The sequence below is a fragment of the Herpailurus yagouaroundi genome, unplaced genomic scaffold (genome assembly GCF_014898765.1).
Source record: "Herpailurus yagouaroundi ecotype Mexico unplaced genomic scaffold, PumYag 28, whole genome shotgun sequence".
NCBI lineage: Eukaryota > Metazoa > Chordata > Mammalia > Carnivora > Felidae > Herpailurus > Herpailurus yagouaroundi.
The window spans coordinates 163,301,202-163,326,701 of NW_024412376.1; the positions used below are offsets into that span (position 1 = coordinate 163,301,202).

General features: G+C 41.7%; 1 protein-coding gene across 6 annotated transcripts in view; it reads left to right on the top strand.

The window, feature by feature from the left end:
* Window positions 1–25,500, top strand: part of STK32B (serine/threonine kinase 32B) — a 393,226-nt gene that overhangs the window by 238,060 nt on the left and 129,666 nt on the right. The window lies entirely within an intron of this gene.

A 25,500-nucleotide genomic window follows, 5' to 3' on the forward strand; every position in this document is an offset into this window, starting at 1 on the left:
CAAAACAAAACAAAACAAAACAAAACAAAACAAAACAAAACAAAACACGACCTGTCTGGAGTTTTTAGTCTTTGTTTTTACTCAGTTAATTAATTCTTCTTTTTTTTTTTTTTAACATTTATTTATTTTTGAGACAGAGAGAGACAGCATGAACGGGGGGAGGGCCAGAGAGAGAGGGAGACACAGAATCTGAAGCAGGCTCCAGGCCCTGAGCTGTCAGCACAGAGCCCGACGCGGGGTTCGAACTCATGGACCGTGAGATTGTGACCTGAGCGAAGTCGGACGCTTAACCGACTGAGCCACCCGGGCTCCCCAATTTATTCTTCTTAAATTGCTTTCAAAGCATGAGAGCATCACAATGAGACAGTAATAATTTTAGTGGAGTGTCAGCAGTTTGGTTAAAATGGACATTAAGATGATGACTTTGATTCTTCATTTGCTTGCAAGTCCATTCTCAGACACACTGTCTTCCATTTGTAACGTGGATGAATCTCTTTTCACCTGCCTACCTGGCTGTGATGCGAAGATTAACATGAGGTGTTTTACTTGTCCAACAACAACAACAAAAAAAATGATACAAAGAGCTGATATGAATTTTCTTATTGTAGTAAAATACACCTAAAAGTTATCATCCTAACCATGGTTAAGTGTACGATTCAGTGGTATTAAGTGTATTCACATTGTTACACAACCATCACCACCACCATCCATCTCCAGAAGTCTTTCCACTTGCAGAACTGAAACTCTTTCCCCATTAAACACTATATCTCCATCCCCTCTGCCCTAACCCCTGGATCCCAGCATCCTTCTTTCTATCTCTAAGACTTTGACTACCCTAAGTATCTCTTATAAGTGGAATCCTATAGTATTTGTCTTTGTGTGACTGGCTTACCTCATTTAGCGTAATGCCCTCAAGGTTCAGCCCGGTTGTAGTAGGTGTCAATATTTCCTTCCATTTCAAAGCTGGCTGATAAGAAGGTATTTCTTTCTATTATTTTGGTATTTGCTCTCTATGTGCCTTATAGCTCTTTGTGTCTTCTTTGGCTGTCTTCTTTTGTGTTTAACTTTTGTAGTAAACATTTAAGTTCCTGTTTCATTGCCTTTCGTGTGGTTACCATAGGGGCTACATTTAATATCCTAGAGTTGTACTGCTCTAATTTGGGTTCATACCAGTTGACTGTAGGAGCACACACCAAGTCTGCACTTTTACACCCTCCCCACCCTGCCCCTTTCAGGTGTTGATGTCCCCAAATCACATATTTATACATGGTGTGTCCAACAACTTAATTTAATATTTTTTAATGTTTATTTTTGAGAGAGAGAGAGACAGAGACAGAGTATGAGCAGGTTAGGGGCAGAGAGAGAGGGAGACACAGAATCCAAAGCAGGCTCCAGGCTCTGAGCTGTCATCGCAGAGCCAGATATGGGGTTCAAATTCACAAACTGTGAGATCATGACCTGAGCCAAAGTCAGACACTTAACCAACTGAGCCACTCAGGTGCCCTTTAAAGTAATATGTTTTTAAAATACATCGGTCTCTGAAAAGATATAGAATACAAAAAGCAGAATTGCCAATTCCAATTGTAATAATACTAGCTTTTAGGCTTATAATTGCTTTTCAAAAATGTATTAATCTCTTATATTGTTTAGAAAACAGAAGTAGGGGTGCCTCGGTGGCTCAGTCAGTTGAGTGTCCAACTCTTGATTTCGGCTCAGGTCACGATCCCAGGGTCATTAGACTGAGCCTTGTGACAGATTCTGTGCTGAGCATGGAACCTCCTTGGGATTCTCTCTCTCCCTCTGCCCATCTCCCCAGCTTATGCTCTCTCTCTCTCTAAAGTAATTAATATTTTTTAAAAAGAAAACAAGAAGTAGAATTACAAACTGTTACAACAATTCCAGCTTTTATACTTACTCATGTATTTACTTTATTGAGCCTTTATTTCTTCATGTGGGTACAAGCTACTATCTAATGTCCTTTTATTTCAACCTGCAAGACTATCTTGATCATTTCTTGGAGGAGGAGTCTAGTGGTAATGAACTCTCTCAGCTTTTATTTATCGGGGAATGTCTTATTTTCTCCTTTACTTTTTGAAGGATTGTTTGGCTGGATATAGGATTTTTGGTTGGCAGTTTAGTGTTTTTTTTTGTTTTGTTTTGTTTTGTTTTGTTTTGTTTTTTTTAGCACTTTGAATATATCAGCTGCCTGACTTCTGGCCTTCATAGTTTCTGCTGAGAAACCAACAGATAATCTTATTGAGGATCCTTGTATGTGGCAAGTTGCTTCTCTCTTGCTGCTTTTGAACCCCATCCTTATCTCTCAACAATTTATAATGAGTCTTGGTGTGGGTCTCTTTGAGTTCATCCTACTGGAGTTTGTTGAGTGTTTTGGATATTTATATTCCTGTGTTTCATCAAATTTGGGAAGTTTTCAGCCATTACATCTTGAAATATGCTCTCTGCCTCTTTTTTCCTTCTCTATCTGGGACCCCCACATTGTGTTGGTCCACTTGATGGTCGCCCACAGGTCACTATGTTCTGTTTGCTTTTCTTTTATTTTCTTTCTGTTTCTTAGACTCCATAATTTCCATTGTCCTGTCTTCAGGTTTACTGATTCTTTCTTCTGCTTGCTCAAATCTGCCTCTGAATCCCTCCAGTGGATTTTTCATGTCAATTATTGTATGTTTCAGCTCCATAATTTCTTTCTGGATTCTTTTTAGGGTTTCTGTCCCTTTGTTGCTATTTCCATCTTGTCGTATAGTTTTCTTGACTCCACATTTTCCTTTGGTTCTTTGAGCATCTGTAAGGCCTTATTTTAAAGTCTTTGTCTAGTAGGTCTGCCACCAGATCTTTTTACAGGGACAGTTTCTGTTGTGTTTTATTTTTTTCTCTTTTGATGGACCATAATTTCCTATTTCTTCATATGCCTTGTGATTTTTTTTGTTGTTGAAAATTGGACATTTAAGTCTAATGATGTGGTAACTCTGGAATCAGATCCTTCCCCTTCCTCAGGATATCTTGTCCCCCAACCCCCACATAGGCTGTCTCTGTGCCAACGATCAGCCCCAAGTGTAAACTTAAGGTTTTCTCAGGCTTGTTTGTTTGTTTGTTTCTGAGCCTGCACCTTTCCCTGTGCATGCATGGTGACTTTTCAATGTCCCCTTGCATATGTGGTTTTTAAATGGCTAGTCTTTAATCTCTGGATCCCAAAAGAGGAAAAGAGAAAAATAAAATGGGGGGGGGGGTATGGGCACTGGCCCTTTAAGTCCCCTGTAAGTCACTTCAGTCACTGGGGGGCAGGGGGCAGGTGCTGAAAATAATGGGGTAAGGGGCAATAACAGTGCCACCCACCTCTTCACACCTCTCTGATTTGAAGCAGCAATCAGCAGTCAGAGCACAGATCTGCAATATTTGCAGAACAGGCTCCTTGTTGCCCATCTTGGCTTTTGCAAGCCCTGTGCATGTCACTTCTGGAATGTGTGAGCAGTGGGGTGGGGACTCTGGGGCTGGGGCTAGGGGATGGGTAGCTACTACTATGATAAGAGCTAAAATTGACTGAAATTAACCACAATTTACCATCCAAACCTTCTCCTGGAAGTTGTACGTTTTCAGGAGACTCTAGAGTTCCAAAATAGTTCCATTAGGTAGATTCTCCCATCGCAACTATTATGTGGGTGGGGATAGAGATTTCTGGTTCTCCATATTCTACCATCTTCCCAGAATCAGGTTCTGTTTCTTAAGGTGGGTAGTGGCTACATGGTTTATTATTCACCAATCACAGATACATGTGGTATATATATTTCTTAATTATTTGAAATATTTTTATGTGATGAAAAAATTGAACAAGATTAAAATAAAAATAAAATTTAATTTTAATAACTAGACTTTTAAAACAGACTAGGTAACAATAGTATAAAGGATATAGAGGAAGAGATAATTATAGTGAAGCTACTTCATATAATTCAGTGTTTTGTTAAGTAAGGTATGGATGTTGAATTTAAATGTAAGCACTGAAAGTTTAGAAATAGACCATATAGCCAAAAAGAGAAAGAAAATCAATAAAGTTCAAAGCAGACATAGAGAAGAAAAAAGTATGAAAAAAATGATAGAAAACACTGTACGAAAAGATCACAATAATTCAAAATGTATCACTTACCACCATAGGTGAAAGCAAGCTGATCTCACTAAAAATTCCCTAACCCTCCATTTGGACATTTAAAAAATCTACGTATAGCCTATTTACAAGAGTCACAGAAAAAAAAAATGAAGATAGTAAAAAACTGAATATACTAGGATATAAAAAGATAGACCAGGAAAAGAATATAGGAAAAAATTGATATCCCAGCACAAAACACTTTTTTAAGGATAATGGTAAGAAATGTTCACGTTTCTGAACTTGTATGCTCCTGATCTAAAACTGAAAAATATGTGAAGCAAAAATTGCTGAAGTTACAAGGAAAAATAACAAACCCAACATTTGGTGGGAGACTCTTAGCTCACCTCTCTCATTGGTGAATCAATCAAAGGGTTAGTAAGACACAAATTAACGAGTAGAGCTAATGCATAGAAATAGAATTCCGCAGGAAACAAAGGGAAGAGTCAATGCATTGGATGGAATAAGGCACTATCCATGTATGTCCATGTCACGAGGTTGGTCTCCACTATATAAATAGCAAAGGAAAGATCAAAAAGTCCTGTAAATAAATGGGCAGCAAGTAAAGGCAGTCAGTGCACAGAGGACAAGGCCCAAGTGGCAAATGAATCTGTGGATAGATATCCGCTTCATTCATTGTTATGGGCTGCCTTGTGTCCACTCAAAATTAATGTGTTGACGTCCTAACCCCCATTATCTCAGGATGTGACTGTATTTGTAGATGAAGCCTTTGAAGAAGTAATTAAGGTTAACTTAGGTCATTAGGTTGGGTTGGTATCCTGATACGATGAGGCAGTCTGGAAACAGACGTACGCAGAGGGATGGCCATGTGAAGACATAGAGAGAAGATGGCCATCGACACACCAAGGAGACCCCAGAGGAAACCAGTTCTGCCCACACCTTGATCTCCTTCTTCTAGCTTTCTAAATTGTCAAAGGATAAATTTCTGTTGGTTAAGCCACCCAATCTGCAGTATTTTGTTATGGTAGCCCTACAAACTAATACATTCATAGCCATGACTTGCCAATTAAAATGACATTGAGGAACATTGCACAACCAACAAATTGGCAGTAAAACTAGAATGTTTAATCACATCAAGTGATTCATAAAATGTGGGAAAGCAGAGAAATTAACAAATTGTATTCAAGTATAAGGCCTGTGAAGAAGTACACAAATTTTGTCCACGTTGATTTTCACATGAGAATGTACCTTGACTCTGCAGCCCTCCAAAGTCCTGTTTCGCTTCTAGTTAGCGTCCCCGTCCTCAAAGGCGACCACTTTGGGGACTTCTAAATTTAAAAATTAAATTGCCTGTTTCTTAATTTTTTAGAAACAGAATTATGTACGTATTCTTCTTGCTTCTTTTTCTTAATATTATATCTGTGAGATCCAGTAATTTTGTTGTGTATAGCAGTATTTCCATGATATATTTACACTACTATTTATTGGGGCATTCCTCTGTTAATGGACGTTTAGTCTATTGAAATAACAAAAATGAGACTGTTTCCCCTTTCTGGCATTTACAAATACTCTTGCTGTGAACATTTTGGTGCATCCATTTTGGTACAGACAGGTAAACATTTTTGCTGGCACATACGAAGCAATGAAGCTGCTGGATCATTGGGCTTATGGATGTTCAACTTGAGCAGTTTTCCAGCTTATACTATATTAGTAGTATGAAAGACAGCATTGATCCACATCGTCATCAACTCTTAAGTCTTAATATTGCCAGTAGTTCCTATTTTAGCCATTTCGTTGAGCGTGATGAGATGTCATACTTTAATTTCTCTAATGAGGCTAAACATTGTAACATTATACACACATACATATATATAATCATATATAAATACAATAGTTACATATATATATATATATATATATCAATTGTATAGTCTCACTTTTTTTGAAGCACCATTTAAGACTCTGACCCATTTTTACTTCCACTTAAATGGATGAATATGATTTTATTCATTTTCTTTTAAAAATTTTTTAAATTGTTTTAAAAAAATTTTATTTTTTATTTTTTAAAATGTACATCCAAATTAGTTAGCATATAGTGAAACAATGATTTCAGGAGTAGATTCCTTAATGACCTTACCCATTTAGCCCATCCCCCCAGCCACAACCTCTCCAGAAACCCTCAGTTTGTTCCCTGTATTTATGAGTCTCTTCTGTTTTGTCCCCCTCCCTGTTTTTATATTATTTTTGTTTCCCTTCCCTTATATTCATCTGTTTTGTCTCTTAATGTCCTCATATGAGTGAAGTCATATGATTTTTGTCTTTCATTGACTGACTAATTTCACTTAGCATAATACCCTCCAGTTCCATCCACATAGTTGCAAATGGCAAGATTCCATTCTTTTTGATTGCCGAGTAATACTCTGTTGTATATATATTCCACATTTTCTTTATCCATTCATCCATCGATGGACATTTGGTCTCTTTCCATACTTTGGCTATCGTTGATAGTGCTGCCATAAACATGAGGGTGCATGTGTCCCTTCAAAACAGCACACCTTTATCCCATGGATAAATGCCTAGTAGTGCAATTGCTGGGTCCTAGGGTAGTTCTATTTTTAGTTTTTTGAGGAACCTCCATACTGTTTTCCAGAGTGGCTACACCAGCTTGCATTCCCACCAGAGGCTTTTGCCTGCTGTCTCCTCGAGGATTTTGATGGCTTCCTATCTTACATTGAGGTCTTTTATCCATGTTGAGTTTATTTTTGTGTATGGTGTAAGAAAGTGGTCCAGGTTCATTCTTCTGCATGTTGCTGTCCAGTTTTCCCAGCACCACTTGCTGAAGAGACTGTCTTTATTCCATTGGATAGTCTTTCTTGCTTTGTCAAAGATTAGTTGGCCATACGTTTGTGGGTCCATTTCTGGATTCTCTATTCTGTTCCATTGATGTGAGTGTCTGTTCTTGGTGCCAGTACCATACTGTCTTGATGACAGCTTTGTAGTACGGCTTGAAGTCTGGGATTGTGATGCCTCCTGCTTTGGTTTTCTTTTTCAAGATTGCTTTGGCTCTTTGGGGTCTTTTCTGGTTCCATACAAATTTTAGGATTATTTGTTCTAGCTCTGTGAAGAATGCTGGTGTTATTTTGATAGGGATTGCACTGAATATGTAGATTGCTTTGGGTAGTACTGACATTTTAACAATATTTGTTCTTCCTATCCAGGGGCATGGAATGTTTTTCCATTTTTTTTTTTCTGTGTGTGTGTGTGTCTTCTTCAGTTTCCTTCATAAGCTTTCTATATAGTTTTCAGCATATAGATTTTTCACCTCTGGTTAGGTTTATTCCTAGGTATTTTATGGTTTTTGGTGCAGCTGTAAATGGGATCGATTCTTTGATTTCTCTTTCTGTTGCTTTCTTGTTGGTTTTTAGGAATGCAGCCAATTTCTGTGCATTGATTTTATATCCTGCAACTTTTCTGAATTCATGAATCAATTCTAGCAATTTTTTGGTGGAATCTTTGGGGTTTTCCATATAGAGGATCATGTCATCTGCGAAGAGTGGAAGTTTGACCTCCTCCTGGCCCATTTGGATGCTTTTATTTCTTTGTGTTGTCTGATTGCAGAGGCTAAGACTTCCAATGCTATGTTGAATAACAGTGGTGAGAGTGGACATCCCTGTCTTGTTCCTGACCTTAGGGGGAAAGCTCTCAGTTTTTCCCCACTGAGGATGATACTATTGTTGGGTCGTTCATATATGGCTTTTATGATCTCGAGGTATACTCCTTCAATCCCTACTTTCTTGAGGGTTTTTATCAAGAAAGCATGCTCTATTTTGTCAAATGCTTTCTCTGCATCTATTGAGAGGATCATATGGTTCTTGTCCTTTCTTTTATTGATGTGATGAATCACGTTAATTGTTTTGCAGATATTGAACCAGTCCTGCCTCCCAGGTATAAATCCCACTTAGTCGTGGTGAATAATTTTTTTAATGTATTGTTGGATCCAGTTGGCTAATATCTTGTTGAAGATTTTTGCATCCATGTTCATCAGGGAAATTAGTTTATAATTCTCCTTTTTAGTGGGGTCTCTGTCTGGTTTTGGAATCAAGGTAATGCTGGCTTCATAGAAAGAGTTTGGAAGTTTTCCTTCCATTTCTATTTTTTTGGAACAGCTTCAAGAGAATAGGTGTTAACTCTTCCTTAAATGTTTGGTAGAATTCCCCTGGAAAGCCATCTGGCCCTGGACTCCTGGTTTTTGGCAGATTTTTGATTACTGATTCGATTTCTGTATGGGTTATGGGTCTGTTCAAATGTTCTATTTCTTCCTGCTTCAGTTTTGGTAGTGTATATGTTTCTAGGAATTTGTCCATTTCTTCCAGATTTCCCGTTTTATTGGCATGTAATTGCTCATAATATTCTCTTATTATTGTTTTTATTTCTGTTGTGTTGGTGGTGATCTCTCCTCTTTCATTCTTGATTTTATTTATTAGGGTCCTTTCCTTTTTCTTTTGATCAAACTAGCTAGGTTGATCAAACTAGCTAGTGGTGTATCAAGTTTGTTAATTCTTTCAAAGATCCAGCTTCTGGTTTCATTGATCTGTTCTACTGTGGTTTTTTTTTTTGTTTGTTTGTTTGTTTTGGCAGCATTAATTAATGCTCTAATCTTTATTATTTCCTGGCTTCTGCTGTTTTGGGGTTTTATTTGCTGGGTTTTTTTCCAGCTTCTTAAGCGTAAGGTTAGGTTGTGTATCTGAGATCTTTCTTCCTTCTTTAGGAAGGTCTGGATTGCTGTATACTTTCCTCTTACGACCTTTGCTGTATCCCAGAGGTTTGGGGTTGTGGTGTTACCATTTTCATTGACTTCCATATACTTTTTAATTTCCTCTTTAACTGGTTGGTTAGCCCATTCATTCTTTAGTAGGATGTTCTTCAGTCTCCAAGTATTTGTTACCTTTCCAAATTTTTTCTTGGGGTCGATTTTGAGTTTCATAGCATTGTGTTCTGAAAAATATGTATGGTATGATCTCGATCTTTTTGTACTTACTTAGGGCTGATTTGTATCCCAATATATGGTCTATTCTGGAGAACGTTCCATGTGCACTGGAGAAGAATGTATATTCTGCTGCTTTAGGATGAAATGTTCTGAATACATCTGTTAAGTCCATCTGGTCCAGTGTGTCATTCCAAGCCATTGTTTCCTTGTTGATTTTTTGATTAGATGATCTGTCCATTGCTGTGAGTGGGGTGTTGAAGTCTCCTACTATTATGGTATTACTATCGATGAGTTTCTTTGTTTGTGATTAATTGATTTATATATTTGGGTGCTGTCACATTTGGCACATAAATGTTTACAATTGTTAGGTCTTCTTGGTGGATAGACCCCTTGATTATGATATAATGGCCTTCTGCATCTCTTGATACAGTCTTTATTTTAAAGTCTACATCGTCTGATATAAGTGTGGCTACTCCGGCTTTCTCTTGTTGACCGTTAACATGATAGATGGTTCTTCATCCCCTTATTTTCAATCTGAAGGTGTCTTTAGGTCTAAAGTGGGTCTCTTGTAAATAGCATATAGATGGATCTTGTTTTCTGATGCATTCTTTTACCCTGTGTCTTTTGATTGGAGCATTGAGTCCATTGACATTTAGAGTGAGTACTGAAAGATATGAATTTATTGCCATTATGATGCTTGTAGAGTTGGGGTTTCTGGTGGTTTTCTCTGGTCCTTTTTAATCTTTGTTGCTGTTGATTTTTATATATATATATATATATGTATGTATATATATATATATATATATATATATATATATATATATAAATTTGTTGCTGTTGATATATATATATATATATATAAATTCATCATTTCTCCCCTCAGAGAGTCCCCCTTTAAATTTCTTGCAGGGCTGGTTCAGTGGTCACAAACTCCTTTAATTTTTGTTTGGGAAACTTTTTATCTCTCCTTCTATTTTGAATGACAGCCTTGCTGGATAAAGAATTCTTGGCTCCATATTTTTCTGATTCAGCACACTGTATATATCCTGTCACTCCTTTCTGGCCTGCCAAGTTTCTGTGGATAGGTCTGCTGCAAACCTGATCTGTCTTCCCTTGTAAGTTAGGGACTTTTCTTCCCTTGCTGCTTTCATGAGTCTCTCCTTGCCTGAGTAGTTTGTGAATTTGACTGTGATATGGCTTGTTGATGGTTGGTTTTTGTTTAATCTAATGGGGGTCCTCTGTGCTTCCTGGATTTTGATGTCTGTGTCTTTCCCCAGGTTAGGAAAGTTTTCTGCTATGATTTGCTCACATAACCCTTCTACCCCTATTTCTCTCTCTTCCTCTTCTGGGACCCCTATGATTCTGATGTTGTTCCTTTTTAATGAGTCACTGATTTCTCTAATTCTTAAATCGTGCTCTTTTGCCTTAATCTCCCTCTTTTTTTCTGCTTCGTTATTCTCTATAAGTTTGTCCTCTGTATGGCTGATTCTCTGTTCTGCCTCGTCCATCCGTGCTGCCGCTGCATCCATCCGTGATTGCAGCTCAGTTACAGCATTTTTCATTTCATTCTGGCTATTTTTTACTTCTTTTATCTCTGCAGAAAGGGATTCTAATCTGTTTTCGACTCCAGCTAGTATTCTTACTACCGTGATTCTAAATTCTGGTTCAGACATTTTGCTTGTATGTGCATTCGTTAAGTCCCTGGCTATCGTTTCTTCCTGCTCTTTCTTTTGGGGTGAATTCCTTCATTTTGTCATTTTGAATGGAGAAAAGGAATTAATGAGTTAGAAAATTGAAATTAAAAAAAATTAAAATTAAAAAAATACTAAAATTAAAAATTAAAAACACACCCACACACAAAATTGACTAGATGATGCTAGATTCTAAGTGTGTTTTGATCTGGGTGTTGAAAGTGGTTTGACAGATTAGAGAAAAAAAGGGGATGGAGGGAAAAAAAAGGAAATCATTTGAGAATTTGAAAAACTGAATGCACTGAAGTAGACTAAAATGCGATGAGGGGAGTAAAGTAGAATTTGAAAAAAATATACACAAAAGTAAAGAATATAATAGAAACAAAATAAAAATATTTTTAATAGAAATTGAAAATAAATATGGATTTTTTCTTTTTCTCTATTTAAGAAAAATGAAAAGAATCAAAAAAGAAAAATACTAAAAAAGAAAAAAAATCATTTGAAAATTGGAAAAAGTGAATACACTGTAGTGGACTAAAATAAAATGATGGAAGTAAGATAGAATTTGAAACAATTTACATAAAAGCAAAAAATATAGTACAAAAGTTAAATGAAAATATTTTTAATAGAAATTGAAAATAAAAATGAAGTTTTTTCTCTTTCTGCATTCAAGAAAAGAAACAAGAAAGAAAGAAAAAAGGAAATTCAAAATTTGAAAAGGTGAATACACTGAAGTAGACTAACTAAAATGATGGAAGTAAAATAGAATTTGAAAAAATGTACACAAAAGTAAAAAATATAGTAATAAAAATTAAAGAAAAGTGTTTTTAATAAAAATTGAAAATGAAATGATTTTTTTCTCTTTCTGTATTCAAGAAAAAGAAAAGTGTAAAAGAGAAAAAAAAAAACAAAGAAAGCAAATTGAATAGATGAAGCTGCTAACAGATTGAAGTAGGATTGAAACTGCTTCATTTTCCCCTAGAGGTCAGTCTATGTAGCTCTTTATACTCAGTTAAGCTGGTGGTGAGGCGGGTGTTCTTGAGGAGAGAAGTTGGCCCATTTGGGCGGGGCTCGGTGTAACTCCTCCGCTCTCCGCTAGATGGCGCTGCTAGCCTACTGGGGTGGAGTGTTGCGGCGCTTGTAGGTGCGTATGCGCATGCGCGGTAAAAATGGCGCCACCCAGCCACCCAGTCTGTTCTCTCGGATCAGCAACCGCGCGCCCGTCCTCTGTCTTCAGCTCTCCTCCACGCCCCGCTTTTCCATTCTCCGTGACCAGGCCCCAGGCAGTACCTCTCTCCCGAGTTTTGTCTCAGATGTGGCTGTTTTCCCCGGCCCCTTACTTCCAAAGGACGGTGGCTTTGACCGTCTCCGCCCCTCTGCGGGAGGGTCTCATCGAGCAATGGCCGAATGTCGGCTGCACCCAGGAACGCCCTCTGGACCCAGCTGCTGCCGGTGCCCCTAGACTGCGGCCAGGTGCCGTCCCATCCCAGAAAATGTTCGCGAGACAGTGTAGCAGCAGCGTTTCAGGGATTGTGCAAAATCACAACATACGTCTGGCACCAGGCTTCGCCCTCCACGACCTTGTTCCGGCAACCAGCGAATGTGGCCGTTCTCTGGGGTCTGCTGGCACCAGGTGGCTTCAGCAGCCTCTACCAAATGTCCTTCCAGCGGTGGAACTGCTTCTCCCCGTGTGGCCCGAGACCCTCCCGGACCCCACTCTGCTCCTGGGGATTCGCCCTTCCCACCAGAGCACCGCCAGGTATGGAGCTGCAGAGTTGCAGCCTTTGCGCTCCCCTTGTTTACAGTCTTAATGGAATTTAAACCCTCTCCTTTCTCCCTTTTTAGTTTCGTCCCTGCGGCTGTTTCCAATTTTCCACTTTCTCTCCAGCTGCTTTTGGGGAGGGGTGCTTTTCCCGTATTCTCCCCCCTCCCCAGTCTCTGTCCTCTCTCCGCCGGCAAAAGCGGTTCCCTACCCTCCGCGCCTTCTTGCTCCCCAAATTCACCTCTCCACACCCCGTACCTGCTCAGGAATTGTCTTCTTAACTTCATTTTCAGACTCTTCATTTCCAGCATGTAGAAGTACATTGGAGTTGTTGTCTGCTGATCTGTTTCATGTGACCTTCGTGATCCCGTTCATTCTGAAAGAATTTCCTTTTTGTAGATTCTTTAAAATGTTCCATGTGAGGTATCAGGTAATTTGTGAATGGAGATAATTTCACTTCCTTTCTAATATAGGTATCTTTTTTCCTTTCCTAATCGTCCTGACTAGAGCTCCAGTACAGTGCTGAATAGACGTGGTGAGAGCCGATGTCCTTATTCCTTATTCCTTAAAGGGAAGGCATTCAGTCTTGCCCTGTTAAGTCTGATTTGATTGTGGGTTTTTGGCAGATGACTCTTATCACGTTGAGGGAGCTTTATTCTCTTCCTAGTTTGTTGACCACTTTTATCACGAAAAGGTGTTGAATGTTGTCAAATTCTTCTGTGGCTACTGAGATGATCATATTCTATTAATATCCTATTTCATGTTGACTTTTTGTATATGAAACCAACCTTGCATTTCTGCCATAAATTGTATTTGGTCATGATGTATAATTGTGTATGTGGCTGGATTCTGTTCATAGTATTTTGTTGAGGATTTTTGTGTCTGTGTTTATAAAGGATATTGGTCTGTGGTTTTTCTTCCTTGTGATGTGTTTGAGTTTAGTACCAGGGTAAAACATGCCTCCTACAATGAGTTGAGAAGTATTCTCTCCTCTTCTATTTTTTGGAAGAATCTGCAAAGGATTATTGCTCATTGTTCTTTAATGTTTGGTAAAATTCACCAGTGAAGCCATATTATTCTGAACTTTACTTTGTGGGTGGTTATTATTACTATTGCTAATCCAGTTTCTTCACTCACTAAAACTCTAAATAAAACTCTGAATAAAAATGTTCAGATTTTATGTTCCTTTTTGAATAAATTTTATACTTTACATATTTCTATGAATTTGTCCATTTCATCTAGGTTATCTGATTTGTTGATATAAAATTCTTTATTAAGTTTTTTTTAAGGTTTATTTATTTTTGAGAGAGACAGAGACCAAGCGTGAGCAGGGGAGGGGCAGAGAGAGGGAGGCACAGGATCCAAAGCAGGCTCCAGGCTCTGAGCCGTCAGCATAGGGCCCGATGCGGGACTCGAATGCACAAACCATGAGATCATGACCTGAGCTGAAGTCGGACGCCCAACCGACTGAGCCACCCAGGTGCCCGGATATAAAATTCTTTATAGTATTCTTTTATAATCTTTTTATTTCTATAAGGTTGGTAGTGATGTTTCCTCTGTCATTCCTAATGTAATACTTTGTCTCTTTTTTCTTTCCTTCCTTAGTCTAGCTAAGGATGGCAATTTTGTTGCTCTCACGAAGAACCAATTTTTGTTCCTGTTGTTTTTCCTCTATTGTTTTTCTACTTTCCCTTTCATTAAATCCTGCTCTAATCATTATTATCTCCTTCTGCTTGTTTGGGGTTTATTTTGCTTTTCTTTTTTCAATTTTCTTAAAGTAGAAGCTTGGGTTATTGATTTGAGGTTTTTCTTCTTTTTTAACGTAGATATTTATAACTAAAGAGTGTTTAAGCTGCATCCCGATTTTTATATGTTGCAATTTTGTTTCCATGCATCTCAAAATGTTTTCTCTTTATAAACTTAAAGATAAATTTCCTTGTGATTTCTTCATTGAACCACTGGCTGCTTAGCATTGTGTTGTTGACTTTCTACGAATTTGTGAACTTCCAAACTTTTCTTCTCTTTATACCTAAATTCATTTCTTTGTCATCATGGAACATACTTTATATGATTTCAGTCATTTTAAGTTTATTGAGACTTGTTTTATAGTCTAACACATGGTCTAGCCTGGATAATTCTTCATGTGTACTTCAGAAGAATGTATATTTGGCTATTATTGCCTGGGTGTTCTATCAATGGTACTGGAGTTTTTTTGTTTTTGTTCTTTAGGATCTAATGCAGTTCAAGTCTCATTTCTTTATATTTTTCCTATTTTGTTTATTCACTAACATTTTTTTAAGTTTGTTTATTTGTTTTTTATTATCTTAAATTTAAATCCAAGTTAGTTAACATATAGTGTGATAATAGTTTCAGGAATAGAGTTAGTGATTCATCTCTTACATATAACACCCAGTGCTCATCCCAACAAGTACCCTCCTTAATGCCCCTCACCCCTTTAGCCCTTTTCCCCACCCAACACCCCACCATCAACTCTCAGTTTGTTCTCTATACTGAAGAGTCTCTTACGGTTTGTCTCCCTCCCTGTTTCTATATTATTTTTGCTTCCCTTCCCTTATGTCCATCTGTTTTGTATATTAAATTTCACATATGAGTGAAATCATATATTTGCCTTCCTCTCACTGACTTATTTTGCATAGCATAATACACTCTAGGTCCATCCACATTGTTACAAATGGCAAGATTTCTTTCTTTTTGATAGGTGAGTAATATTCCTTTGTATATCTATACCACTTCTTCTTTATCCATTCATCCACCGATGGACATTTAGGCTCTTTCCATACTTTGGCTATTGTTGATAGTGCTGCTATAAACATTGGGGTGCATGTGCCCCCTCAAATCAGCACCCCTGTATCCTTTGGATAAATAGCTACTAGTGCAATTGCTTGGTCGTAGGGTAGTTCTATTTTTAGTTTTTTGAGGAACCTACGCACTGTTTTCCAGAGTGACTGCACCAGTTTGCCTGCCCACCAGCAGTGTGAAGGAGATCCTCTTTCCCCTCATCCTCACCAACATCCATTGTTGCCTGAGTTGTTAATGTTAGTCATTCTGACAGGTATGATGGGGTATCTAATTGTGGTTTTGATTTGTATTTCCCTGATGATGAGTGATGTTGAGTATCTTTTCATGTGTCTATTAGCCATCTGGATGACTTCTTTGGAGAAGTGTCTATTCATGTCTTTTTCCCATTTCTTCACTGGATTATTTTTGAGGAGGATGTGGTCTTTGATAAGTTCGGTATATATTTTGGATACTAACCCTTTATCTGAGATGTCATTTGAAAATATCTTCTCCCATTCCATCAGTTGCCTTTTAGTTTTGTGATTGTTTCCTTCACTGTGCAGAAGCTTTTTATTTTGATGATGTCCCAAGAGTTCATTTTTGCTTTTCTTTCCCTTGCCTCCAGAGACATGTCAAGTAAGAATTTGCTGTGGCTGAGGTCAAAGAGGTTTTTGCCTGTTTTCTCCTCGATTTTGATGGCTTCTTCTCTTACATTGAGGTCTTTCATCCATGCTGAGTTTATTTTTGTGTCTGGTGTAAGAAAGCGGTCCAGGTTCATTTTTCTGCATGTCGCTGTCCAGTTTTCCCAGCACCACTTGCTGAAGAGACTGTCTTTATTCCATTGGATAGTCTTTAATGCTTTGTCAAAGATTAGTTGGCCATACATTTGTGGGTCCATTTCTGGGTTCTCTATTCTGTTCCATTGATATGGGTGTCTGTTTTTGTGCCAGTGCCATACTGTTATGATGATTACAGCTTTGTAATACATCTTGAAGTCTGGGATTGTGATGCCTCCAATTTTGGTTTTCTTTTTCAGGATTGTTTTGGCTATTTGGGGGGTCTTTGTGGTTCCATATAAATTTTAGGATTGTTTGTTCTAGCTCTGTGAAGAATGCTGGTGTTGTTTTAATATAGGTATTGCATTGAATGTGTAAATGGCTTTGGGTAGTATTGTCATTTTAACAATATTCTTCCAATTCATGAGCATGAAATATTTTTCCTTTTTTTGTGCTTTTTTTCAATTTCTTTCATAAGATTTCTATAGTTTTCAGTGTATAGATTTTTCACCTCTTTGGTTAGGATTATTCCTAGGTATTTTCTGGGTTTTGGTGCAATTGTAAATGGGACCAATTCTTTGATTTCTCTTTCTGTTGCTTCATTATTGGTGTATAAGAATGCAACTGATTTCTGTGCATTGATTTTATGTCTTGCCACTTTGCTGAATTCATGAATCAGTTCTAGCAGTTTTTTGGTGGAATCTTTGGGGTTTTCCATATAGAGTATCATGTCATCTGCAAAGAGTGAAAGTTTGACTTCCTCCTGGCCAATTTGGATGCCTTTTATTTCTTTGTGTTGTCTGATTGCAGAGGCTAAGACTTCCAAAACTACGTTGAATAACAGTGGCGAGAGTGTCCCTCATTCTCCTAATCAGCATGCCTTAATGTCTCCTATGGAGATCCCACGGAGACGGGAACATGGTTTCTGTTCTGTATGTGCATTATCTAAAACACATAGACCTGTGACTGACTGACGTCTGACGTGTCATGGGTGCTCAGTGAATATTTGTTTAGTAAAGTATCTTGTGTCTGTAAGCACAAGAAGAAATGTATCGAGAGCCTCATTGTAGCATTACTTACAACGATGAAAAAGCAAAAACAATTTATGCATGATAATATGATGTAGGATGATACCATATTAAAAATGAGCCAAGTAAGAATGAGTTGTGAATGAGTCAAACATCACAAGTTCAAAATACATGAAATGCGAATTGATAGAGCTGAAAGGAGAAGCAAAAAATATCCACAATTTTCGCCGGGGACTTGGACATTCATTCCTAGGTAGAAAGTCAGTGAAGATATAAGAACTGAAACACTGTCAATCATTAGCACGTGACTGACATTTACAGATCATTTAACAGTAGGATATGCGTCTTTTCCAAGGGCCCACGGATCATTCATACAGATATACCAATTCCTGGGCCGCAGAAGGAACCTTGACAAATTTTAAGAAATGAAATGACAAAGCATGTTCTCCACCCATAACAGAAACAAAGTAAAATCAGTAACAGAAAGACAGCAAGCAGATATCTAAATACTGAGAATTAAGCACAAACCTCTAACGATTCTTGGGTCAAAGAAGAAGGCTTAAAAGAAATAAGGGTACATATGTGTATGAAAATGAAAACACAACATATTAAAATTTGTGGAATCCAGCTACGACACGGATGGCAGTGTCAATAGCTCTAAATGCTTGCATTCGAAGAGAGAAAGGTCTCAAATTAATCATCTAGTGTTGATCTCAAAAAAAAAAACAACTTAAAAACAAAGAGAAAAATAAACCCAAAGCAAGCAGAGGAAGGAAATAATCAAGAGTGGAACCAATGAAATTGAAAATAGGAGAGCCATAGGAAAAAAAAAAATCAATGGAACAGTCAGCTGGTTCTTCAAAAAATAATTAAAAAGACTGATAACCCTCTGGCGAGACTGACATATGTAAGCTGAGGGAAGAGACAAGTCACGAACATCAGAAATAAAACACAGGCGATCACTGCAGATCTCGCAGCCATGAAGAGGAGAGTAAGAAGCACTGGGAACAATGTTATACTCACACATTGGACAGCGTAGAAGAAACGGACCAATTCTTCAAACCCCACAAAGTACCAAAACCGAGCCCAGAAAAAAAATTAACCCCATAATCCTGTAACGAGGAAATACATTGAATTCGTAATTTAAAAGCTCCTGAAAACAAAATCCCCTGCCCAGATGGTTTCACTGGAGAATTCTATTAAATATTTAAGGCATTAGCACCAATTTTTTTATGCGGTCTCTTCCAGAAAATGGAAGAGAAGTAAATGCGTCCCAGTTCATTTGATGAAGCTTGTATTCCTCTGACGCCCAAAGCAGATAAGGACAGGACAGTTAAGAGAATGCTGCAGACCATTCGTGAATACAAGTGTGTATGGGAAGCCCCCCCACGGTGTGAATTACCGTAATTCACTTCCCATTCTTTTACTCAATGCCCCTTTTTAAAAAAAAAAAACAAAAAAACGCAGGTTATACATTTCTTTTGGAACTCCCCCGAGGGAGAGGTTTGGGTTCTGCTCTGCCCTGCGCTTGCTCAGCCTGGGGAGGTCCGGGCTACCTGCTCACGGCTTGTCCGGGTGCTCAGCACACGTACTTCTCCGTTCCACAGTTTTCCTCTCTGTCTCTTCCATCAGTCTTGCTTTGTTAGCCACTGGCAAACCTTGAGAATCATGCGGGATACAAATGACATGAAACGATGCAGCTACAGCAACAGTGTTCCGCATTTACACAGGTCGACACACGGTATGGTCTGCAAAGCTCTGATGCTTAGCGGCAGCTGGTAGGAAACCCGGGCTTCCCTTCACCTTCGCATGGTCCTAGGAGTCCTCCTGCCCCAAACTGCCTGGACCTGGGGAGCCGGATGGCGTTTGAGAGTGTCCCCTTGCTGCCACTTGGCCCGCAGGGGGCAGGTGGAAGCCAACCAGCAACACTGGCTTCTGGGAAGGGGACAGGGACAGAATGGCTTGAGCTCTTGTGTGGCTCAATTCGAATTTTTTTTTCCAAAAAAAAAAAAGGTTATTGTGGATGTTATTAAAGACTTCTGTGTATCAAGCACAATTCAGATTTGATAAGCTCCTTGTTATGTGTACAGAATGAGCGGACGGAAGGCCCAGCATCCCATTATTGGATGCCTGAGCCTCAGACGGTATTTTTAGCCCTTCTCTTGCTGCACATTCAATCGCTGAGAATCACCGGCAGTGAGCGTGGTCGGCAAGCCCTCCTCCCTGTCTGCTCCCCCTTGGAGATTGGACTGCACAGGAAATGGTCTGAGAGATGCTCGGCTCCTTGTCCTGGCAGGTGCCACACAACAAGGACGCAGGAGGTAAATGTCAGAGACACGCGACTTGTCCCGGCCGCTAGGGCTTCCAGAAGACTAACCCACAGGGCGTCCCCCAGCTTGGCCCCTTTAACCCAGGGAAGAAAAGTAGAGAAAAGCGTGTGTCTTAAATGGCTGAGTGGCACCATGGTGCTGGGGCACTAAGAAAGGTTTATGACTTCCTGCCCTTTCCTTCCCCTGCCTCCCCTGCCACCGACAACACGTGGTCGGCTGGTGGCCTCCTGGCGCCAAGTAAGAGCAAGGTTAGCTGAAACAAGAGGAGGGGGTGCCTGGGGGGCTCCGTCGGTGGAGCATCCGACTTCGGCTCAGGTCATGATCTCACGGTTCATGAGTTCGAGCCCCACGTCGGGCTCTGTGCAGACAGCTCAGAGCCTGGAGCCTGCTCCAGATTCTCTGTCTCCCTTTCTCTACCCACCCCTCCCTCGCTCCCTCTCTCTCTCTCTTCCTCTCTCAAAAATAAATAAGCGTTAAAAAAAAAGAAAGAAACAAGGAGGAGCTGGGTCAGGTGTTCCCACTCGGATGTCCCCCTGGACACAGCAACTCTCGCATGCACTCATGTGTCTTCTCACCATGGTTAACGTGGCTGACCTTCAGTGCACAAGCTTCCTGACACCGGTTCTAGAGGACCCGACGTGCTATTAAAGAAAGGGTGTCACCCAACTGGGGACAGGTCAGCCTCTCTTGGCCTTGGCTTCCTCTGTTGGAAAAATGAGGGGCGTAATGCCCACCTTGCATGGTTAAATGGGGTGAGGGCTGAGGGATGATGGGAGGTCCATGGAGAGCACCCTTCCTTCCCACCTGAGTTTGGGATCACTCAAGAGACGCCCTGGGGCTCAGGCATGTGGAAGTGAAAGTATCAGCTTTGGGGGCGCCTGGGTGGCGCAGTCGGTGAAGCGTCCGACTTCAGCCAGGTCACGATCTCGCGGTCCGTGAGTTCGAGCCCTGCGTCGGGCTCTGGGCTGATGGCTCAGAGCCTGGAGCCTGTTTCCGATTCTGTGTCTCCCTCTCTCTCTGCCCCTCCCCCGTTCATGCTCTGTCTCTCTCTGTCCCAAAAATAAATAAAAACGTTGAAAGTATCAGCTTTGTTGCAGACACAGTTGATTGAAGAACTTGGCTTTCGTTCTGCACCCAAGGGCTTGCTAACGCTTTGGCTTTGAAATGAATCACCCTATGGATATGGGGTCACCTTGCAAGCCCCCTCTCCATTGGCCAGGTCTCTGGCCATTACAGGGAGCAGACCGAGTATAAACCCTCTGTGGGAAGACCCAGAAGCCCGGCGGGAGCCCAGAAGGAGCTGAGCTGAGCCCACTGGCAGCTGCTTCCCAACAGCTCACCAGACGGTTCACTTCTGCTCCCTGCACAGGAGTGAGGCTTTGGAGGGAGACTGGGAGAGTCACTCTCAGGCCAGTGGGAGGTGCTGGTCTCCGTGAGGAGGGGGGAGGCCAGAGAAAAGGAGGCTCCGACAGGCAATGACTTTGACCAAATGCAGAGCCCAGCACCCAGCAGAGACTTGCCTCTAGTCATCCCTCCACCTTCCCTGTCTCCTTCCGTGCTGCCTTCCCCCTCGCCCCAGCTTCCTGTGGAGGGAGTAACAGATTAACTTAACGTGCCACCCAGGCCACGGGTACTCTGTTTGTGACCCATTCATTCCGAGTGTATGATGCTCTGGGCAATGTGCTAAATGCAGGGGGACAGTGTCAAACAGGCCTGATCCCTGGGCACGGAGATGGCTGGCTGGTGGGGAGAAGAGACCAGGAGAGAGAGGGTCCCCGAGCCACGAGGAAAGTGCTGCCAGAGCCTCAGGCAGGGATTCTAGATTCTGGAGATGGGTTGTGTTAGTTCAATTCCCAGCCCTTCCATTTCCTGGGGAAATGTTCTTTAACCTCCCTGAGCCTCCGTGTCCAGGTCTGTCCAAGATGGCTCCTGCTAGTACCTACCTCAAAGGGCTGTTGGGAGAATAAAATGAATTAACACACATAAAGCACGTAGAACAGTACCGGGCCCGTGGTAGGCGCCTTATCAGTGCTATTATAGGGCACCAAGGACCAAAAGGAGTGTCCCCCAATGCAGTCTTCCAGGGTTAGGGAGGAGGGCTTCTAAGAACATGAATCCACACCATGGTTTCTCAACCACAGCCCTGTGGACATTTGGGGCCAGGCCATTCTTTGTGTGAGGGGCCACCCTGTGCCTTGGAGAAGGCTTAGCAGCATCCTTGGCCCCTACCCTCTAGATGCCAATAGCACTCCTCCCAGTTGAGACAACCCAAAGCATCTCCAGACGTTGTTCTATGCCCCAGGGGAGCAGCGTTGCCCCTGGTTGGGAACCGCTGCTCCGCACTGAGAAGAGAAGGGTGGACGAGAGCAGAGAGGTGGTGGCAGGGACCACACTGAGCTCCTTGGGAACGCGGGAGCGCGGGGTCCACGTCCAGGGTGAATCTGGATCCGCAGCAGTGGGTTGATCCAGGGCACTAGTCATGGCCATGACATCAAATCCCAGCCCCCTTCTGATGACCCCAAACTCAGGCGAGCCATCGAGGGCGACCCCTTCCACTGACTTCCCAGCTTCTGGCTGATACGTGAGAGAAGCCTTCTGAGGATTCGTGGATGCGTGGGCCATCCCACACTTGGGACGCGGTCCCTGAGGGCATTCACCGGGTGTCTCCTCTAGATGTATCTTTCGGGTAAGAAAGCTCTTCCGTGAGCATGACACCAGACCACCTCTCTTTTCTGCATGAGGTGCTGCTTTTACAGACGCGGACCTTGATGCCTTCAGTGTCTCTTGAACATCGTACAAAAAAATCCCTGTTAAGCGTGTTCCTCTGTAGAGGTACTTCATGCAGATCGTTGTTTGCCACATTTCAAAATGCCATCGTTGTAAGAATCTAGTGGGAGAAAGTTCCTCCTGGCTTCGCACCAGGAATAATCATGCTTTTCCTAAACAACTGATTTCTTGTTTCCACGTTGACCCTGGATCATAAGGCTGATCGTGTTTCTCTGCTTGCCGGAAAGGTTAGACACACATTTATGGCCTGTTTGGGGCCAACACACGAGCTCGCTGACCATGAATTGGGGTATTTTTGCCTGCTTACAGTTTCTTGAATCCCTTTTTTTTTTCTTTTTTTTTTTTCAACGTTTATTTATTTTTGGGACAGAGAGAGACAGAGCATGAACGGGGGAGGGGCAGAGAGAGAGGGAGACACAGAATCGGAAACAGGCTCCAGGCTCTGAGCCATCAGCCCAGAGCCCGACGCGGGGCTCGAACTCACGGACCGTGAGATCGTGACCTGGCTGAAGTCGGACGCTTAACCGACTGCGCCACCCAGGCGCCCCTCTTGAATCCCTTTTTTATTCTTTGACCCGATCAATGGCTTACTTACTTTTAATTTTGTTAAATGATATGTATTTTGCAAGAAACCTTTAAAGCTTTTTGGAGCAAGATTGGAAATTAAGGAACAAACTTTTTTTAAACCAGACACAGGGTTCTGCGTGCTGGTATATTTCCGCATCCAAGCCAAAACTGGTGCCTTCCAAACTCCTGAACTTCTTTGATGTTGGAAGGAGAGCCTAATTGATTTCTCCATGGCTCAGGGTTACCAGGATAGAGTGCAGGTTTCTCATTTGTGATCTCCATTTCCATGACAATGTGCAGCATTATTGTGAGAACATACTTATCATTCCAGCCCAAGAGGAGGCAAAAGGAAGCATTGCACAAAGCTGCAGACATAAATGAAAGGTCATTTTCTGTTCTCCAATAACAGTGCTGAGTCTCCTTGGGGATGTAGAGTCCATGGCCCAGGGCAAAAACTGGATCTGTGGCGAGAGAAAGCCACAACAACCTGAGTTATTGCTTAAATTTCTGTTCTCTTCGCATGTTGGATTTCCTCGTAAAATTCACTCCGGTCTGCAAGCTTCTCTCCTAGAAATTCACGTTGCCCCTCCAAAGAGTTCTGACGGAATATCGAATGAGATGCCCTTTGACAGTTTAGCTGTGAACAAGGGTGCAGAACTCAACTGGTTATTCATGTGATGTTTCAATAGTCCTTCAACTCAGAATACAAATTGGGCATCTGTAGGAGGCATTTAGAGCTAATTCCTGTGGTTCCTTTTTGAGCATCTGAACCCTCCTCTCCAGTAGCAAATACGCAGAGAGATGTACCAGCTGACTCTTTGGGTTCCAAATGACAGAAAGACCGTGTCGAGTAGCTTAGGTCAGAAGGCGCGTCATTGTGCATGGTGAGTGTAAGGTTCAGGCTTCTGTCCAGGCTGGAGCCAGCATCTCCAACAAGGCTTCTCTCTGAGTTTAGCCCTCACCCTGTTTGACCCTCTGCCACTTCCCGCTGCAGGTGGGTTGTACCCCCATTTGGGGCAAGAGGGTTTCACAGCGTTAGCCTGGCAAGCCCAGAGGAGAAGGCTTTTATTTCATCCGTCTCAGAGAGCACCCCAAGGGGTCCTGATGAACTGACACCAGCAGCCAGGGGACGTGTGTAAACACCTCCTAGTCAGCCGGGGCCATTCATCTGCTCATCTCTTTGCTGAAGGGGAGGAGCGGGAGTCATCAGACAGCCCCAGCAGGAGCCCCTGAAGTGAGAGGGAGAATCCCCAGCGAACCCGAAGTGTGGGCATGACAGGCATTTTGAGACCAGACTTTCCACAAACTAGTGATGCTTTTCACAGACGCTTCTTGAATGGAGACAAAGAGCCCCACTTCATCGTAGAGTCCGGTATTACCATGATGCCAAATCTGGGCCAGCGCAGTGGCAGGTAGGAAAATGTGGGCTAGTGCCATCGGAACAGTATGCAAAATCCTAAATGAGATATTGGCCGCTTGAATCCAGGAAACACACCCAGGTTGGGGGAGCACAGTGCGTGCGTCACAGCACCACCTAGTGGTGTGTGGTTGTAAATGCGCTGGGGAGAGACTGGGTCTGGGGTTCGTGTGCCCCTCTTCTTGTTGACTCACTGGGCCCCTTCTTCCCTCTGGGCCCCAGTTTGCTCTTCTGTCGAACGAGGGGAAGAGCCTGGATGGCCCAGGTCTAATCTCCGAGGGTCTGAGTCAAAGGTCTAAGCCCCCATGAAAACAGTCCGTCATTCTGTGGTTGTATCTCAGGATTCCCTTAACTTCCCACGGTTCTGTATGGAATGTGAAAACATTTTGCAAGGGTGAGATTCCTCTTTCGAGGTTTGAACACCATTCTGAGGTTCTATATATTGGCTCTTTAGTCCTGAAGAAGCCTGAATGCATTTTGTAAAAACGAATTGAGTAATGTGTCATTCTCTGTTGCTGAAACAAACAAACGGACAACCCCCTCCCCCCCCCCCCAAAAAAAAACTCCCAAGCTGCCGGTCGCTGCTGGCTGTCCCTGGTTGCTCAGCCAGGGCGGTTGGCTGGAGCTCCTGTTTCCCTTCTCGTGGCCTCTCCGTGGGGCTTGGGCTCTGGCCGGGTCCTGGAAGGCAGTTCGAGTAGAAGCTGCTTGTTCCCTTCAGGCTGCAGACTTGCCAGAACATCACTGCATTCAGTGGGCGCAGAACCAGGCTCCGTGTGGGGAGTCGCGTGTGGTGGGAGGGAAGAGAGGGACATGGGGGGGGGGGTGCAGCTTTGGAGAGTACCTACCTCAGGTCCCCAAAACACCTAGTTAAAGCAGGTACTAAAGACAAAGTAATGTATACACTGGACTGTTACTCAGCCATTAAAAAAAAAAAAAAAAAATGAAGTCCTGCCATTTGCCACAACATGGATGGATCTAGAAAGTATTATGCTAAGTGAAATTAGTCAGGGAAAGACCAGTACCATATGACTTCACTCTGATGTGGAATTTAAGAAACAAAGCAAACAAGCAAAGGAAGAAAAAAAAAAAAAAAGAGGGAGAGAGGCAGACCAAGAAACAGACTCTTAACTGTAGAGAACGAACTTACGGTCACCAGAGAGCAGGCGGTTGGGGCGCTGGGGGAGATGGGGAATGGGGATTAAGGAGGACACTTTGTTGTGATGAGTACCTGGTATATGGAAG